Genomic DNA, 20678 nt, shown 5'->3' on the forward strand with positions numbered 1-20678 from the left:
CATAGTTGTACCACTGTATTGCTTTTGTTCTTTTGTCAAAGATCAGTTTGGCTGTGTTTATGTGGGTCTGTTTCTAGGTTCTCTGTTCTGTTCCATTGATCTGTTTGTCTGTTTTTCCCCCCCAATATGATACTGTCTTGATTATTATAGGTTTATTTTAAGTCTTGAAGTCAGATAGTGTCAGTCTTCCAACTTTGTTCTCCTTCAATATAATGTTGGCTATTCTGAGTCTTTTGCCTCTCCATATAAACTTTAGAGTCTGTTTGTTGATATCTACGAAGTAACATACTGGGATTTTGATTGGGATTTCATTGGATACATAGATTAAATTGGGAAGAACTGACATCTTGACAATATTGAGTCTTCCTGTCCATGAACATGGACTGTCTCTCCATTTATTTTGTTCTGTGATTTTGTTCACCAGAATTTTGTAGTTTACTTCACATAGATCTTGTACGTATTATGTTAAATTTATACCCAAGTATTTCATTTTTGGGGAGTGCTAGTGTAAATGGCATTGTTTTTAATTTCAAATTCTGCTTGTTCACTGCTGGTATATAGGAACACAGTTGTCTTTTACATATTAACCTTGTATCCTTGAACCTTGTTATAATTGCTTATTAGTTACGGATGTGTGTGCGTGCGTGTGTTCTTTTGGGTTTTCACCTTAGATGATTGTGTTATCTGCAAACAAAGACAGTTTTATTTTTTTCCTTCCCAATCTGTATATCATTTCTTTTCTTTTCTTGTCTTATTGTATAGCTAGGACTTCAGTACAATGTTGAAAAGGAATGGTGAGAGTGGACATCTTGCCTTGTTCCTGATCTTATTGGGGAAACTTCTAGTTTTTCATCACACCATTAAGTATGATGTTAGCTGTAGTTTTTTCGTGGATGATCTTTATCAAGTTGAGGAAGTTGCCCTCTATTCCTATTTTATTGAGAGTTTTTATTAGGACTCGGTACTGGATTTTGTCAAATGCTTTTCCTGTAACTGTTGATGTGGTCATGTGATTTTTCTTTTTTAGCCTGTTAACATGATGGATTACATTAATTGATACTCAAATGTTGGACCATATTTGCATGTCCGGGATAAATCCCACTTTGTCATAGCGTGTAATTCCTTTTATACATTACTGCTAATATTTTGTTGAGGATTTTTGCACTTCTGTTAATGAGTGATATTAGTCTGTATAGTTTTCTTCCCTTGTCTTTGGTTTTGGTGATGCTGGCCTCATGGGATAAGTTAGGAAGTATTCCCTCTGCTTCTAATCTCTGAAAGTTATTGTAGAGATTTGTTATAGTTTTTCCATAAATGCTTGGTAGAATTCACCAGTGAACACATTTGGGCCTGATGCTTTCAGTTTGGGAATACAAATTAAATTAATTATTGATTGAGTTTGAAAAATAGATATAAGGCCATTCAGATTATCTATTCAAAGAATTAGTCCATTTCATCTAGGTTATTAGATTTGTGGGCATATAGTTGTTCATAGTACTTTTTTATCTTTTAATGTTCATGGAATTTGTAATGATGTCCCTCTTTCATTTTTCATTAGTAATTTATATCCTCTCCTGTTTTTCTAAGTCAGCTTTTGGTTTCATTGATTTTTCTCTAATGATTTCATGTTTTCAGTTTCATTGATTTCTGCTTTAATTCTTATTATTTCTTTCCTTCTGCTTCCTTTGAATTCAATTTGCTCTTCTTTTTCTAGTTTCCTAAGGTGGAAACTTAGATTGTTGATTTTATTTCATTTTATTTCATTTTATTTTATTTTATTTTATTTTATTTTATTTTATTTTATTTTATTTTATTTTATTTTTTATTATTTCTTATTTTTTTAATGTTTATTTTTGAAGGAGAGAGAGACAGAGCATGAGCCGGGCAGTGGCAGAGAGAGAGGGAGACACAGAATCCGAAGCAGGCTCCATCTAGCCTCTGAGCTGTCAGTACAGAGCCCGCCGTGGGGCTCGAACTCACAAACTGAAATCGTGACCTGAGCCAAAGTTGGACGCTTAACCGACTGAGCCACTGGGCGCCCCTAGATTGTTGATTTTAGATCTTCTTTTCTAATATATATATTTACTACTACAAATTTCCATTTAAGCACTGCTTTTGCTGCATCCCACAAATTTTAAGTATTTTTCATTCAGTTCAAAATATTTTAAAATTTCTTCTGAGATTTCTTTTTTGATCATGTATTATTTAAAAATATGTTCTTAAATCTCCAAATACTTTGTGATTTGCCAGTTATCCTTCTGTCATTGACTTTTAGTTTAATTTCACTGTGAACTGAGAGTAGGCATTGTAGGATTTCTGTTCTTTTAAGTTTCTTAAGTTGTATTCTGTGGGCCAGAATGTAGACTATTTTGGTGAATGTTCCATGTGAGCTTGAGAAGAGTGTTATTCTGCTCTTGCTGAATGAAGTGGTCTAGGGATGTCAATTATACCCAGCTGATTGATGGTGTTGTAGAGTTCAACTATGTCCTTATTGATTTTCTGCCTGTTAAATCTGTTCATTTCTGAAAGGAGTGTTGATATCTTCAACTATAATAGTAGATTCATTTATTTCTCCTTGCAGTTTTATCAGTTTTTGCCTCATGTATTTTGATGTTCGTTAGACATATACACATTGAAGATTGTTAGGTTTTGGAGCATTGACCCTTTTGTCATTACGTAGTCGTCCTCTTTATCCTTGATAACTTTCCTTGCTTTTAAATCTGCTCTGTATGAAAGTAATATAGCTATTCCATTGTTCTTTTTATTAGTGTTTAGCATGGCATATCTTTCTCCATGCGGTTACTTTAATCCATATGTGTCTTTATATTTAAAGTGAGTTTCTTGTAGGCAATCTGCCTTGTTGTTTGCTCTTTTGAGCCAGTCTCTTTCTTTTAATTGGTGCATTTAGACAATTGATGTTCAAATTGATTATTTCTGTTGTTGGATTAATAACTATCATATTTGTTACTGTTTCTGATTGTGACCTTGTTCTGCGTTCTCTGTTTTGTATTCTAATCTTTTTCTGCCTTTTATGGTTTTAAGTTGAGCATTTTATATAATTATGTTTTCTGTCCTTTCTTAGCATTTTTTTTTATGTTTGTTTATTTTTGAGAGAGGGAGACAGACCATGAGCAGGGGAGGGGAGGAGAGCGAGAGGGAGACTCAGAATCCAAAGCAGTCTCCAGTCTCTGGGCCATGAGCACAGAGCCTGACGTGGGGCTCGAACCCATGAACCATGAGATCATGACCTGCGCTAAAGTTGGACGCTTAACCGACTGAGCCACCCAGGCACCCCTCCTTTCTTATCATATTAATTGTACTTTAAAAAATTGTTTTTAGTAATTGCCCTAGAGTTTGCAATGTACATTTACAACTAATCTAAATCTACTTTCAAATAATGCTATACTGTTTCCTCTCACCCTTCCCTTGTATCATTGCTATTTTTCATTTCATTTACATAAGCATACATAATTGAACACATTGTTGCTAGTGCTTTGAACAAACTGTTGTTAGCTCAATTAAGAATAAGGAGAAGTTTTAATTTTACCTTCGTTACCCCTTCCCTGATGCTTCTCCTTTCTTTATGTACATGAACAGGTCCGCTGGCAACAAATTACCTTGGTTTTTGTTTGAGAAAGTCTTTATTTCTCCATCATTTCTAAAGGATGATTTTGCAGGGTACAGAATTCTAGGTGGTTTTTTCCTGTCGACATTTTGAATATTTCACTTCACTCTCTTTTTGCATGCATGGTTTCTGAGAAATTGGATGTAATCCTTATCTTTGCTCCTTCGTTAGGTAGGGTGTTTACCTTGTCTGGCTTCTTTCAGGAGTTTTTATTTTGGATTTTCTGTAGTTTGAGTGTGATATGCTTGGTTGTAGTTCTTTAGTACATATCCTGCTTGGTGGTCCCTGAGCTTCCTTGATCTGTAGTTTGGTATCTGACGTGAATTTGAAAAAATTCTCAGGCATTATTGTTTCAAATATTTCTTCTGTTCCTTTCTTTCTTCTTCTATTATTCCTGTTATGTATATGTGCCATCTTTTGTAGTTGTCCTGCAGTTCTAGGATATTCTATTCTTTTTTTTTTCCCCAGTCTTTTTTGTTTCTTTTTTAAATTGATTCAACTAATTCTTTTTTTTTTTAACTTAAAAATATTTTATTCACTTTTGAGCAGGGGAGGGGCAGAGAGAGAGGGGGACAGAGGATCTGAAGTGGGCTCGCGCTGATAGCAGTGAGCTCAATGTGGGGCTGGAACTCACAAACTGTGAGATCATGACCTGAGCTGAAGTTGGATGCTTAACTGACTGAGCCACTCAGGTGCCCCCAGTCTTTTTTCTTTTTAGTTTTCTAATGTATTTTTTTTTTGGGGGGGGGTGTAGTTTCTATTGAGCTGTCTTCAAGTTCAGAGATTCTTTCCTTAGCCAAGTTCAGGCTACTAATAAACCAATTAAAGGCATTCTTCATTTCTGTTAGTGTTTTTGATCTCTAGTTGTTTCTTTTGGTTCTTAGAATTTCCATCTCTCTGCTTACATTGACCCTTTCTTTTTGCATGCTGTCTAATTTATCCATTAGAGCCCTGAAAATATATAAATCATAATTGTTTTGAATTGCCGGCCTGATAATTCCAACATTCCTGCCATATCCCAGTCTGATTCTGGTGTTTACTCTGTCTCTTCGAACCGTGTGTGTGTGTGTGTGTGTATGTGTGTGTGTGTTTTAGTATGCATTGTAATTTTTTTCTTCAGAGCTGGACATGATGTACTGATTTTGAGTAAATGGCTGTAAATAGACCTCCAGTAATGTGGTAAGGTGGGGGGAGAGAAGTGTTCTTTGGTTCTATGATGAGGTGTCAGTGTGTTAGTGAGCCTGTGCCTCTGGACTGTGAATTTCACAAGTGCTTCTCAGTTCTCCCTTTACCCCCTTAGGTAGGAAAGGATGGCTAGAGTGGGCTGGCGTTGGGTATTTCCTTTCCCCCAGGTCAGTTAGGCTTTGGTTAAATAGTTTCTCCTAAAGACTGACCTTGTTAAGAAGAACAGAATGCTTTGGAATATTCTTACCCCCACCCCCTCCCACTGAGAAGCATGAAGGGATTTTTCTCTGATATTCATTATGAGAACCAGGTCTAGCTCTTGGAGATAAAACTCATAAATAAAAGTGTAGAATTTCTCCTATGACTGGGTCTTCCTGGAGTTTTTAATCTCTCAAAGTTGTCCACACTGAACCTCCAGCAAATTGTCAGTTAAAGTTCAGGTTTTCTTACCCTGGCACTGATTTCCATGGAGGTTTCTGTTCCATAAGTTGTGACTCTGTATTTGTCTGTTTCTTCAATTCTGGGAATTCTGATTTGCCCTATGACCTCACTGTTCTCCTGCATCTAAGAAGAGTTACTGTTTTTTCAGTTCATCTTTTTACTTTCTGTTAGGATGAAGTAGTGACTTCTAGAAGAATGATGGTATTATTACTAAGATACAATGTTGGGGGCAGGTGAAGATTTAAGGAGATGTATAAAGAGTTGAGTTTGAGATCCTATTTGATGTCCAAATGGATGGTTGGATTTTTGAGCTTAGTGCTCAGGAGAGAGAGTGGGGTTAGAGACACCATCTATATGCTGACAATCCCAAATTTGAATTTAAGGCCTTGAGACTGGATAAGGTCACTTAGAGGTAAATGCCAGTGGACAAGAAGGCCAACAACTGACCTTGGGCTCTTCAGTGTTCTGAGCTGGGAAAGAGGTGGAGGAAGACCATCTCATAGGAGGAGGAAGAAAACCAGGAGTGTGGCATTTTGCAGTCCAGGCGAAGACAGTCTTTCAAAAAGGAGGGAGGGAAGTGCTGCTGTGGAGTCAACTGAGATGAGGCCTGATATTGACCTTTAGATTTCATGAGGCATGGAGGTCATTAGTGACATCAACAAACAGTCCTGGAAGGTAGAAAGCCTTGCAACGGATAGATGAGAAAAGAGGGTGAAGAGAAGCTAGTAAAATACTGTACAGGGACAACTGTGTGGGAGACTTTTACTACAATAGGGAGCAGAGAGATGCTCTAGTCATGGACAGGGGTTTTGTGGTCAAGGGAGGTAGACGTTCTGGTCATCAATTCCAGATGTGTGTGTATGTATGCATGGCTTTTCCCACACCACCAGGCAATTCTCAGACACCTGCTGTGTGGCCTACAATTCAACTCAGTTCCGACACTACTGGGACATATCAGCAGATCCTACAGTTGAAGGACCGAGTGCTACAACACCACGTCCCCATGTCCACTCCCGCCCCCACAGACACACTTCAGACACCAGTCCAGGTTGTCAACCTGGGTTTCTGACCTATTGGCTGTAGGTTAGAGGTTCCAGAAAATTCCTCCTTGGGTTCAATTCATTTGCTGGCGTGGCTCACAGAACTTGAAGAAGCATTTTATTTATTAGATTACTAGTTTATTATAAAAGGATACAGAGCTGGGACAACCAGGTGGGAGAGCTGCACAGGGCAAGATATGGGGAGAGGGCCCAGACCTTCCCTGCCCTCAGAGTGTGCCACTGTCCCCTTGTCTGCACATAATGCAACCCGGAAGCTCTCCAGACAGACCTCATCCTTTTGTGTGTTCATGTAGGTTTCATGACACAGGCATGTTGATTATATCTCTGGCCGTTGGCGATGGATTCATTCTCCAGTCTCCCCCCTGACGCCAGGTGAAGGGCAAGGTGACACTGAAAGTTCCAGCCCTCTAATCATGTGGTTGCTTCTCCTGGCAATTAGTTCGGATCCTTAGGTGTGGCCCCCAAGTCACCTCATTAACAACAAAAGACACCTTTAAGTCTCTCATCACTTAGGAAATTCTAAGGGTTTTAGGAGTCCTGTACCAGAAATGGGATGAAGACCAAATATGTATTTCTTAGTATAAATCACAGTATCATGGGAGGCCCTTTTTTTTTCTCCCCTTAAGGTAGGGATCATATAATATGTTTGTATACTGATGGGCATGGTCCCTTGGGAATGTAGAAAAAAGATGTAGATTTTTGTCACCTTGAAACCAATATTCTCAGTTTTTTAAAAAATGTTTTTTCTTTTTCTTTTTTGAGAGAGAGAGAAACAGAGCATGAGCGGGGGAGGGGCAGGGAGAGAGGGAGACATGGAATCTAAAGCCAGCACAGAGCCCGACGTGGGGCTCGAACTCACCAACTGTGAGATCATGACCTGAACCGAAGTTGGTTCCTTAACCAACTAATCCACCCAGGTGCCCCAATTTTCAAATATTTTTGATAACTTTCATTTATTTATTTGAGGGAGAGCTGGAGCTCAAGCATGAACTGGGGAGGGGCAGAGAGCGAGGGAGAGAGAGAAAATCCCCAACAGGCTCCACATTCTCAGCATATATCCGGGCTCCCTGATACTCTCAGTTTTAAAAAGTAGCTTGGAGATGGTTGGTGTTGGGTTGGAAGTTTTCTCCACCCTGCCCTCTTTGTAATTTTCTTTTCTTTTTCTCTTTTTGGCTTGCTTAATTTCATTGTGTATCTTGATAGATTTTTATCTTTCACATTTCTGGTAAATGGTGATTATTAGGAAGTTGGACCAATTGTGTATAAAAAAAAATGTAAAAGACATTTAGCGGGAATGTGTTTCCTAAGACCCATTGTTTACCACAAAAAGGAAACCACTGACTTCTTATTATATCAGCGAAGATAAAATTATTTTGTGAACACAGTACTTCTCTTATGAGTAAGAGTGCTCATATTGTGCTCAAAAGAAATTATTTTCTGCAAACAATAAATTAGTGGGAATTGTAGACTTTGTTATAAGTGGGGATTTATTTAGTCAGAGTCCTTAAAAATCAGATTTTGCTTCATAACATTTTATATTCTAATTGTGGATGTACTTGCTGTAATTTAAATTACGAAAAAATAGATTAAGCAAGTTAAATGTTAGGTATTTAATTCATAATGGCTTGAAATGTAATAAAAGTCGTAACTAATTTGAGGGAGAAAATATAGCAATACAGGATGGTGGGAATATTTACTTTCATTCCGAAGCAGAAGGAAATCAAATTACTGTAAGTATAGCTAATATTATAGGGAGAATATATTTAAGGTGTAAGTAGACTATCACAACCTTGTGATATCGCCCTTTCTATTGTAAACTCATGCTTAGTAGAAAAGTCCTCAGGTGAAGTTTGATGGAAACAATAAAACTTATAGAACATAAGAATGTTCTAACAGATTTGGGCTCACTGGAAAACAAGCCTGTTTGGACTTCTCATTTGGAATTTTATCCTCTACCCTGGCCTTCCAATGCCTTCCACCTCCCCTCCCTGCTGGGGGTAAAAATCTCTAAATATATCTTTGGCAGTAATAAAGTCTCCTAATTTCTGAGTGTCTAAAGAAATGTGCCTATGGGGGCACCTGGGTGGCTCAGCCGGTTGAACATTTGACTTTGGCTAAGGTCATGATCTCACCGTTTGTGGGGTCGAGCCCCGCATCGGGCTCTGTGCTGACGGCTTGGAGCCTGGAGCCTGCTTCGGATTCTGTGTCTCCCCCTCCCTCTCTGCCCCTCCCATGCGCATGCTCTCTCTCTCTCTGTCAATAATAAATAAACGTTAAGTAAATAAATAAATAAATAAATAACCCCTTAATGTATTTGCTTCATTACCATATTCTCCACCAGAGTATAAACTCAGTCGGTGGCTCAGTCAGTTAAGCATCCAACTTCAGCTCAGGTCATGATCTCGGAGTTCGTGGGTTTGAGCCCCGTGTTGGGTTCTGTGCTGACAGCTCAGAGCCTGGAGCCTGCTTCGGAATCTGTGTCTCCCTCTCTCTCTGCCCCTCTCCTGCTCGTGCTCTGTCACTTGGGCTCTCAAAAATAAACATTAAAAAAAAAAAAGTGTACCTATGGACAAACATCTCGGAAAAGCCAGAGATTGTAAGATGCTTAGTTAAACTATGTTGTGTAATAGACACAACTTTGTTATATAAATGTGACCCTTCGACTAAAGTAGTGATTTTCAGTGTTTTTGGTCTACACATAATTGGCACATAAGGAGATAAATAAATGGATATATGGATATATGTCAGGTAAGAACAAAATGGAAATAGGAAAGTAGCATGGGAGGCCTACCTAATACCGCATGGTCCCCTGGGCCCCCTTTTTGTCCTTTACCAGTCGGGAATGATAATAACACTACCTCCTCAGAGTTGTATGGAGCAGAATGCCTGGTATCAGACTGGATTATCTGGTACCTGTTATTCTTCTTTTTCCTTTCTTTCTGTAATTTGAGTCTTCTAAATCTCTAGGGTATAGAGTATGTTTAAACCATGAGTTTAAACTAGAATCTGTTTAAACCATGTCCTTTCTGTGGTTTTGAAGTTCTTAATGAAAAATGATAACACTCATGAACCTTGAGCACATCATGCTTAGTAAAATAAGCCAGTCACAAAGAACAAATCCTGTGTGGTTCCGCTTGCGTGAGGTTCCCAGAACAGTCAGACTCCTTGATAGAGAAAGGAGAAAGGAGAATGCTTGTTACCAGGGGCTGGGCCGGGGGGTGGGGGGGGGTGGGGGTAGGCGGGAGAATGGGGAGTTAGTGTTTAATGGGCACAAAGTTTCAGTTTTGCAAGATAGAAGGAGTTCTGGAGATGGGTGGTGCTGTTTGCAAATAGTGTGAATGTACTTAATGCTGCTGACTGCACACTTAATGATTAAGATGGTAAATTATATGTTATGTGTATTTTGCCACAATTTAAAAAAGATAATGAAACTATTGTCTTTTGGTAAGGCTTGCCCTCTTTCCCTATTTTTGGTGGATATTACTGAATAAAGTGAATCAAATTGTCCCCCCTTTTTATTGAGGTATAACTGACATGTACCCCTGTATACATTTAAGGTATACATCATAACGACTTATGACATACATTGTGAAATGATTACGAATCAAGTTGGCTCTTGATTAAATAAAGAAATAATGGGTTGCTGCTCTTACATCATGAATCTGTATGAGATTCCGCGTAATTGAAACCTGTTGATGATCAGAAATTCTCATCATCATGACTTTCAAAGGTGTCAAACCTTAAACTGTTGCTTCTAGAGCCAAGAGTGTAGTATGTCTGGAAAACACAATTTTTTAATTTTGTATGTCAATTTAAAAAATATTTATTGGTTACTTTGTTGAGTGAGTAGCAGTAACATTTGTTGAGTGATATATGTTGGCTCTTCTTAGTTTATACTTCATACTTACAATACTTGCAGTACCCTTTATAGTCTTTGTAAACTAGTCCTTGAAGGTGTGAGAGTTGAGAAATCCAATGCTCTGGTCGGATAAGTGATTTTTAGCTTTAAAAATGATTTTAGAGGAATTTCAGTGCATGGAAACAAAGGGTGGGCATTCCAGATGCCCATGATGAAAAAAGATGTGGGTGTAGGAATGGGATATGTTTGCACGGAGCAGAGTTCAGCTTGCCTGTAGTCTAGAGAATATTAGGGAGATGTGCTCGTAGTTTGTTCTCTGCCATTAGGATCTTGACTTTGAGGCTAATTAATTTCTGAACTTTATTCTGTAGGAATTAGGAGTACCACTGTACTACCAAACCAGAGAATTTTGTGATCCTAGTTGTGCACTTGACAGCAATCTTAGGTTCATTGGAGTAGTGAGAGAGGGGAGGTCAGATACAAGTTAGAATGGGCACTTAAAATTCTTTCAAAGTCATTAGGAAGAGTATTTTAGTATCTAGTATTGGGTCAGAGTGCAAGTGACTGGAAACTGAGAGAAACAGTATACCCATTAGTCATTCCCCATCTTCCTCTCCCCCGCAGCCCTTCAACCACTAATCTGTTTTTTCTGTATGTAGATTTGTCTATTCTAGGCATTTCATATAAATAGAATCATGTAATATGTGGCCTTTTGTGACTAGCTTCTTTGACTTTGCATGGTGTTTAGGATTCATCTATGCTGTAGCATGTATCATTACTTCATTCCTTTTTGTGGCAGAAATATTCCATTGGATGGGATCTATCACATTTTATTTATCCGTTCATCAGTTGATGACCATTGTCTTTTTTTTTCTTTAAATATGATACATAAAATACAAGCCCACCCTTTTTATCATTATATTCAAGGAACATAAATTTACTCTGTCAAATTGCTATAAAAGTGGATGACCATTGTCTTGTTTCTGCCTTTTGGTTATTACAAATAACACTACTGTGAACACTTACGTTTTTATTTTTGCATGGATGTATTTTATCACTTGTTACATACCCAGGAGTCGAATTGCTAGATCATGTGTCACTTGGGTTGTTTTCAGTGTTTCACTTTTACAAACAATCTCACAACAATCTTGCTGTATACTTTATGAGTGTACAAGTACGTGTGTAGGAGAATGTCCCAGAAAGAGGATTGTTGGGTCAAAGGATAAATTCATTCCTAACTTTGTAGATTATTGACACCACCACCAGGAACAGAGGGTGCTTATTCGTTGGGGTACTTTGGGGGTACCTTTTGAAAGAAAGGCCGTTCTGGGGTCATTACCCCAAGTCCTATAAGGTATATATCCTCAAGTACTGTGGAAGCACTCCTTTGATGATCCCCCTTGTTTCATTAAGAAACAGGTAATTGTGTTTAGATGGTAGGGAAATTTATAATGTATTTGACAAAGAAGTTATGGGTGGCAAAGAAATCTTTAATTTAGAACCTTTGGAAGACTAATTCTCATTTTCTTGTTTTCTCTCTCCAGATAGATTCTTTCCCTACGTAGTTAAGATACTTATATAAGTAAGTTCTTCTTGTGCAAGTTCTCAGTTACAAAAACTTAGCTTCGGTAATGATATTTGTTCTATAAAAACCACTAAAATGGGACACCTTTTGTTTTAAACATGGGTGCTACTAATAACCAGCCCGAGTATTTTCCTTTTCTCTATTTTTTATCTTCCAGCCTTGAACATTCCATATTCTGCTTCGTACATGGTGAATCACTACGGCTTTGCACTACTGTGCCCACTTGCGTGCCTATAAAGTACAACAAGCTCCAGGTCGAAAAAGCTTCTAGATGGATCCTTTCCAAAATTGGTGTCTTTTCTACAAACTCTGTGCCTCAACAACCCTTTCTAAGTGGTAAGGATACGTACTTTTTTAAAAAAGAATAATAGAAGTTTGTAAAAATAATTTTTGTGTGGATTGCCTTCCCCTCTATGATGCCTTCTCTTCTTATAATACCTGCCTTTTTTTTTTTTTTTTTTTTTTGCTAACTTAAAAAAATCACGTCTAAAAATAGCAGTAACATCAGGTTTTTGGAGGCTCAGAACATTCCTTCCATGAGATTCTAGGTCCAGGATTATATGTAACATTTATAGAGAGTACATTAAAAATACGTAAACGTGTGTGAAGTCTGTACTCCGTGCATTCTCCATAATCCCTTATTGTAAGACTGAGGTAGTTTATCCTGTTACGGTCTTTTCCTGTCAGTTTAGGTGCTTTGAGTCCATCCGGTCAAGAACATCGTCTTACTTCCCACTGATGTGTACATTATGTAATGACACATTTTTGGAGATGATAAGAGGAGAGTGACGTCAACTCTTTTTTTTTCCCCCTGGGCACTATGTGTGCCTTTTCGCGTTCTAACATTTTTTGGAAGCATGGATGCTAGTTAGCCGACATGTTTTTTGAACACCTCTGAGATTTCCTCAGTGCCTTTTTATTGGGGGCCAGAAGAGTAAAAGTGAGCAGAACCAGTTGCTGATATGGGAGACCTTTGAAAGAAAATCATTGAAGTAGGCTCACTTTGAGTGTCAGGCGACAAATACTTATCAAATGCCTGCTATCGAAGCATGAAAATATATAATGGCGTTTAGTGTTGTAGAGAAGTCAGTCACCAGATGGAAACCATGGCATTAAATGAGGATGCAAGGTCAAGAGGGTGAGTGAAGAATGGGGTACATTGTAGCCCTAGTTCTGATCATTAATTGTATGGTGTTCTTGAGTGCAGGTTAATTAGCCTTAGTAGACCTCAGTTTTCTCATCTATGAAATGAGCGAATTAAACTAAATGTTTTTTCAGGTTTTTTGGTATTTTCATACATCTAACACTTTATGATCATAATGAACAAATTGGTAGATTTTTTTGGTCTTTTGAGGATGCCTTTCTTCTGTAACCTATTTGATAGATTTTTAGACTACGTTCTTGGAAGTGTGGGGTTACAATAATGCCTTCACTAACACAACATTTTTCAGTTAATCATTTTGTTTGGAAGTTGAGGTCTTTCATTCTTTCTCTCCACATTTCTCTCCATCCTCTTCTGTTGACCTCTAGAATTTTCCTTTATTTGACTCTGATGTTGTCTCTTTTATCATGTTGGTGGCTCTCATCCTGCTTCCTTGATACGTCTAGCATCCATCATTTTCATCTTACTGATTTTCCAATATCACTATGTCTTAGACCAGAGCTCCCAATCCTGGGACCTTTACACATACAGTTACCTGTTGAAATAAGCTTGGGAGAAGGGTGTGATTCTTTGGCAGGGAGCTGAAACCGATTAGTTACCCAGCATTCGTTCATCAGGACTGGAACCCAAAAGTTCTGCCTACTGCGCACACCCCATCACTTCGTACCTTAGACCTCACCATCGCCTGGAAGACTTCTAATTTCTGAGGCTTTGGCAAACTTCCTGTCATGATCATAACCCTCTGTCACATCCCACTTCTTTTTTTTTTTTTTTTTTTAATTTTTTTTTTAACGTTTATTTTATTTTTGAGACAGAGACAGAGCATGAATGGGGGAGAGGCAGAGAGAGAGGGAGACACAGAATCGGAAGCAGGCTCCAGGCTCTGAGCCATCAGCCCAGAGCCCGACGTGGGGCTCGAACCCACGGACCGTGAGATCGTGACCTGAGCTGAAGTCGGACGCTCAACCGACTGAGCCACCCAGGCGCCCCTCATCCCACTTCTTAAATCTGTTTTTAGTATTAATTTTGACTTGTAGTTTCTTGGCATTTGTTTTTGTTTTTGTTTTGTTTTCTTTAACCAGGTGGGCCGTTTCCTAGCCTCATTAGCTTTCCACTTACCCAAACTCCACGATCATTCTTACATCTTATGGTCTCTTGCCTTTTTAAAACTCTGAGGAACACATCTTAATTAGTTCTCAAACCTAAGTTCGTTGGCCATATATATCCTTTTTCTAGGTGCTTGAAATAGTTGGAAAAGGGCACATAACTCAGTTTGTAAAAGTCATTTGCTTGATCTCTGAACTGGTTCTTTTCAAAGTTGGCTTCTTACCCTTCTTTTGAAAGATCCCACACCTTGTCACGGTCCAGTTGCCTTTTTGGGGTGATCTAGCATACTTCCTGACCTTTTTCCATCAGATTTTTTTCTGTGTCTGAGTAAGAAAGATTTTGCCTTATTTTTAATTTTTATTTTGTAAAAAAAATTTTAACTTGTACAAAGTAAACAGGCTAGTGTAATGAACCCCTTTGTATTCATCACTCAGGTTTAATAATTATCAAATCATGGCCAAATTGTTTGTTTCTCTTCCATGGACTTCTTTCCCACTCTGTATTATTTTAAAGCAAATCCTAGACATCATATAATTTGTTTATATTCCAGTATGTATTCTTAAAGTAGATCTTCTTTTAAAAAATACAACCACAATACCATTGTCATCTTTAAAAAAAAAAAAACAGCAACAATCCCAACGTAATAAAATGGGCAGTTCGTGGTAATTTTGATTCTTTCATACATTTCCAAAGCAGTTGAGCTGTTTGAATCAGGATCTAGATAAGCCCTCCCTTCATTGCAATTAGTTGATTTTTCTCCTAAGTTCCCCCTGCCTTGTGTCCTTAAAATTTTTGTTGAGCAAATTGGGTCTTTGGGCCATAGATGTGGATGTTCCTGATTACATTCCTGTGAAGTGATTAAATGTACTCATCTGTCGGTGTGCGTGGCTGGCTTAGTCTGTAGAGCATGCAACTCTTGATCTTGGCGTTGTGAGTTCAAGCCCCGCGTTAGGTGTAGAGGTTACTTAAAAATGCAGTCTTAAAAAAATAAGCATATTCCTCTGTCCTTTGTTTTTCTTGTTAATTGGCAGTTGGATCCGGAGATTTGCTCAGATTCAGGTTCAGTTTCTTTTGGCAAGTGTCTGTCTGGTACACAAGTGTTTAGTCGTCTCTCTTAATGCTGATTAGTTGCCGTTTATGCTCAATGCTTTAGATGAGAGAATGCCAAACGTTCTCTGTAAGGGGCCAGATAGTGTATTTTTAGGCTTTGTGGACCATCTGGTCTCCTCTGATACAGTTACTATACTCTGCCCTTGTAGTGGGAAAGTAGCCACAGACAAAATGTGAATGAATGGCCATAGCTGTGTTCTAATAATACTTTATTTACAAAAACAGGCAGTGGGCTCCCTGCTTTAGGTCTATTAAATAATTAGGGGTTGCAAGACGTAACACTGTAACTTTACTGTTCACTTATTATGTGAAATCTTTTATAAAGGGAAACTGTTCCTCATGTACTATTTGTTACCTAGTAGTACAGTATGTATAGGAAAGGTTGGAGAAAAGCTTGATAGTTTCTTCTGACTTACCAATTTCAAAACAATGAGTTGGTTATATTAGCCTTCTCCAATGGTGATCAGTTAGGGTCGCCTCTTCTTCCCTAGACTCATTATGGACTCTTAGATTTAAACATACTGAATTTTGAAAAATTCATTGTCTTTTTTTTTTTTTCTTTTTTTTTTTTTTGCTGCTTAAATTATTTAATCTTGGACCAGTGGGAGCCTTTTAAAGTTGCTGAGTTATTTTGACATGACTCTAATAGTTTGTGATCGCTTCTTTGATTATCTGGTATGACAGGGATTTCTAGGCACATCATGTACATTTCCTCTCTACACCTGATATCGCTGGACCCAAAAGGACCCCTGATTCCTTTACTGGGGAGTAGGATTTCAAGACTACAATCTGGCCTCTAGAGGGTCTTATTTCTAATGGATTGACCATCGTCACTAGATCTTTTCAGTTGTCAAAATTAGGAAAAAAATTTTTTTAAGATTAAGAACCTCATGAGTTTATACTGATATTTCCAATTCTGTTTCAGCTCTATAAGATTTTTGCTCAGTCTTTTATTTTACACCTGTATCTTTTTTTCTTAGCTAAGAATTCTGGTTCTCAATGACACCAGGGATAATACTATCAGAACTGGGTGCCTCATGTGTCTCTGTGTTCCCATTGGTAATGTGTGAAAGTGCCTATTTGTCTATGCATAACCTCAGCAACAGAATATGTTGTCAAACTTTTGTTTTTTTACTGAATGGAATATCACTGTTATGTTAATTTCACTCATCTCATGCGTGAAATTGAATATCTTTAACTTAAAAAATTTCCTTATAGACATTTTATTTTATTTACTTTTTTTTTTTTCAACGTTTATTTATTTTTGGGACAGAGAGAGACAGAGCATGAACGGGGGAGGGGCAGAGAGAGAGGGAGACACAGAATCAGAAGCAGGCTCCAGGCTCCGAGCCATCAGCCCAGAGCCCGACGCGGGGCTCGAACTCCCGGACCGCGAGATCGTGACCTGGCTGAAGTTGGACGCCCAACCGACTGCGCCACCCAGGCGCCCCTGCTTTTTAAATGTTTATTTATTTTTGAGAGAGACAGAATTTGAGTGGGGGAGGGGCAGAGAGAGAGGGAGACACAGAATCTGAAGCAGGCTACAGGCTCTGAGCTGTCAGCACAGAGCCCAATGCGGGCATTGAACTCACAAACTGGGAGATCATGACCTGAGCTGAAGTCGAACGCTTAACCCACTGAGCCACCCAGGAGCCCTATACACGTTTTAGAATCATTTAAATTAACAACAATTTTTTTTAAAGATAGTCTTATACCAAGTTTACCTTGAGGTACACATTGGGCTGAATATATTTTTATATGGTTAGGAGGCATTTGCATTTTTCTTTACTGTTAACTGTCCATTTTTTTAAGCCTCGTTTTCTTCAGGTTTGTTGATATTTGCTATTTTATAAGCCCTTTACATATTAGGAATATAAACCTTTTGTCTGTTTTCTTCTTCCTCCCACTTAAATAGAGGTTTGTCTTATCTGCTCATAGCTTGCTTTATTTTGCTTCTCCTTTTCCAGTAATGTTACATTTATTCTTTTGGCTGAGTGATCATTCACTGGTGATTCTACAGCTCAGACCTAATTCACTATTTCTTCAACTCAATATTCCCCAGGTAGAATTCCACTTTATCCACAGATTTGATGTTCCTGTGTTCCCTTTATTAGGTAATGGCATTATTATTTTCCCAGTCAAGAACTCAAAGTGGTCTCTTGTGGTATATTTATTATTCAGCACGTGCTTGTTTTTTTTTTTTTTTTTTAAAGAAATTTATTTATTTTTTTTTTACATTTATTTTTGAGAGACAGAGGGAGACAGAGCACAAACAGGAGAGGGGCAGGAGACAAGGAGACACAGACTCCAAAGCAGGCTTCAGGCTCCCAGCTGTCAGCACAGAGCCCGAAGTGGGGCTTGAACCCATGAACTTTGAGATCATGACCTGAGCTGAAGTTGGACGCTCAATCGACTGAGCCACCCAAGCACCCCCAGCAGGTGTTTGTTAAGTACCTGCCAGGTGCCAGGTACTGGGCTAGGTATAGGTAACAAATAGTTATAATCCTACGTCTTAGGAATAGTCTAATGGGGAATAGATATTAATCAAATATATACATAAACCCATGTCTGCATGTGTGTAAGTATTCCAAGAGAGACTCTAAAGGTTGGGACATGGTACTAGACTAGAGAGTTTAGGTGGGTAGGTCTTTGAGGGAGGGACATTCAAATTGAGATTTGAAGACCGGTTAGGGGTTAGGGTTCCGCCTGGTGAAAAACACCAAGGTGCCAGTTTGCGGATAAAGGAAAACAGTGAGTGAAGGATCCTGAGGCAGGAAAGAAGTTGAATGTCTAGGAAGTGAAAAGTCCAGTTTGGTATGTAGGGAGGCGGGGTGGAGGGCCTTGAGATGCAACTTGATTTAGTTTGTAAAACAATCACTCCCAGCTGTAGTGGGGCAATGTATGGGAGGGAGAACTTTATAGGAGGCTGTGATCGCATTTGTGAAAAGTGATGGTCCCCCATTCGTTCAGTTGTGAATTTCTTTCGGTTCTACTTCAGTGCTTTGTTGGTGTCTCCCACAGCCTTAGTTCAGAAAGTTATCTGTTGGCTACTCCAGTAGGTGTTTACAAACTGGTCCTGCTCATTCAGCCTTCTTTCCCATATGCTTCTGAAGGTAACTTTTAGAAATCACAGGTCCATTCATATTACTTACTTCATCAAAAACTCATGGTGGCTCCCTGTGTTGGTTACTTTTGTGTGTCATCTGGACTAGGCTAATGGATGCCTAGAGAGCTGGTAAAACATTATTTCTGGGTAAGTCCGTGAGGGTGTTCCCGGAAGAGATTAGCATTTAAATGAGTAGACTGAGTAAAGAAGGTCCACCCTCACTGCTGTGGGTGGGCATCACCAATCCACTGAGGATCCAAATAGAACAAAAAGGCAGAGGAAGAGTGAATTTGCTCACTCTCCTTGAGCTGGGATTTCCATCTTCTGCTGTCCTCAGACATTTTAGCTTCAGGTTCTTGGGCCTTTGGAGTCTGGGACTTACACATATTTATTTATTTTTAAATTTATTTATTGTTTAATTTACATCCACGTTAGTTAGCATATAATGCAACAATGATTTCAGGAATAGATTCTTTAATGCCCCTTACCCATTTAGAACATCCCTCCTCTCACAACCCCTCCAACAACTCTGTTTGTTCTCTATATATGAGTCTTTTATGTTTTGTCCCCCTTCCTGTTTTTATATTTTTGCTTCCCTTCCGTTATGTTCATCTGTTTTGTATCTTAAATTCCTCATATGAGTGAAGTCATATATTTGTCTTTCTCTGACTAATTTTGCTTAACATAGTACCCTCCAGTTCCATCTATGTAGTTGCAAATGGCAAGATGTCATTCTTTCTGACTGCTGAGTAATACTCTGCAATATATGTATATATATGTATACACACACACACACGTCTTCTTTATCCATTCATCCATCGATGGACATTTTGGGCTCTTTCCATACTTTGGCTATTGTTGATAGCACTGCTATAAGCGTTGGGGTGCATGTGCCCCTTCGAAACAGCACATCTGTGTCCTTTGGATAAATACCTAGTAGTGCAATTGCTGGGTCGTAGGGTAGTTCTAGTTTTAGTTTTTTGAGGAACCTCCATACTGTTTTCCAGAGTGGCTGCATCAGTTTGCATTCCCAACAGCAGGGCAAAAGAGATCCTCTTTCTCCACATCCTCGCCAACGTCTGTTGTTGTCTGAGTTGTTAATTAATGTTAGCCATTCTGACAGGTGTGAGGTGGTATCTCATTGTGGTTTTGATTTGTAATTCCCTGATGATGGGTGATGTTGCGTATTTTTTCATGTGTCGGTTGGCCATCTGGATGTCTTCTCTGGAGAAGTGTCTATTCATGTTTTTTGCCCATTTCTTCACTGGATTATTTGTTTTTTTGGGTGTTGAGTTTGATAAGTTGTTTATAGATTTTGGATACTAACCCTTTATCTGATATGTCATCTCCCATTCCGTCAGTTGCCTTTTAGTTTTGCTGATTGTTTCCTTTGCTGTACAGAGGAAGCACAGCAAAGGATGTGCTTTATCTTGATGAGGTCCCAATAGTTCATTTTTGCTTTTGTTTCCCTTGCCTCCGGAGACATGTTGAGTCAAGAAGTTGCTGCGGCTGAGGTCAAAGAGGTTTTTTGACTGCTTTCTCCTTGAGGATTTTGATGGCTTCCTGACACATTTAGAGCATTCAGTATTTGATTTCTATGGTGGTGGAGAATGGCCAATAAAATCATGACCATGTAGCATATCTAAATCTCTTCTTTACCTGAGATGTCTTGTAGACAAACTTATACTTGGCTAACTTGTTATTGGGATCTTGCTAGCTTGAAAGCACTAGTCTGCATGTTGACAATATTAGTATACTTGATTCTCATATGTGATTTTGTTTGTATATCAGAGCCAGCCAGCATGTTTCTTTTGTGAGGAGAAGAGTCCTATCATTTACTGTCTGCAAACTTGGAAAAAATGATCTTATGTGCTCCATCTTTTTTTTTTTTTTTTAAGTTTATTTATTTTGAGAGAGAGTGCCCATGAGCAGGGGAAGGGCAGAGCGAGAGGGAGACACAGATTCCCAAGCAGGCTCTGCACTGGCAGCACAGAGCCCGATGCAGGGCTCACACGAGTCATGAGGTCATGACCTGAACCAAAATCAAGAGTCAGATGCTTAAGCAACTTAGCCACCCAGGTACCCGTCCATCTTCTTTTATTTTTACAAGTTTTCCTCTTTCTCTCATGTTTCTTTCTCCTTCCCTCTCTTTTCCTCCTATAAATGAGACTAAGTCACTTTGTCTGGTAATATAGCTTAGTATTGTGTAACTGTACCACATGCCTTGTGCTGATGAGGTCCTTTCTCATTATAACGGACATGGGATTTATATAGATTTGTTTTACATGTGACTTTTCACAGATTAATGTAACTTTTAGTCTCTTTGGATCACTTCTTGAATTAAATGGCTATTTTTGTCCTCTAATATGTATTGATGCAATAAAACAGGAGATTATAATAATTTTAATAATTCCATCCTCAATGGGATTTCTTTTTG

The 20678-nt window shown here is 38.6% G+C and overlaps 1 protein-coding gene across 8 annotated transcripts in view; it reads left to right on the forward strand.

The window, feature by feature from the left end:
- The window catches only part of FRYL (FRY like transcription coactivator), a 272325-nt gene that overhangs the window by 27673 nt on the left and 223974 nt on the right, over positions 1-20678 (forward strand). For all 8 annotated transcript variants that reach the window (XM_043572703.1, XM_043572706.1, XM_043572705.1 and 5 more), the window contains exon 2: positions 11914-12092. The gene's annotated coding sequence lies outside the window, so the exon portion shown is untranslated. The remainder of the gene's footprint in view (positions 1-11913; positions 12093-20678) is intronic.

Source organism: Prionailurus bengalensis, chromosome B1 (assembly GCF_016509475.1).
Source record: "Prionailurus bengalensis isolate Pbe53 chromosome B1, Fcat_Pben_1.1_paternal_pri, whole genome shotgun sequence".
Lineage (NCBI taxonomy): Eukaryota > Metazoa > Chordata > Mammalia > Carnivora > Felidae > Prionailurus > Prionailurus bengalensis.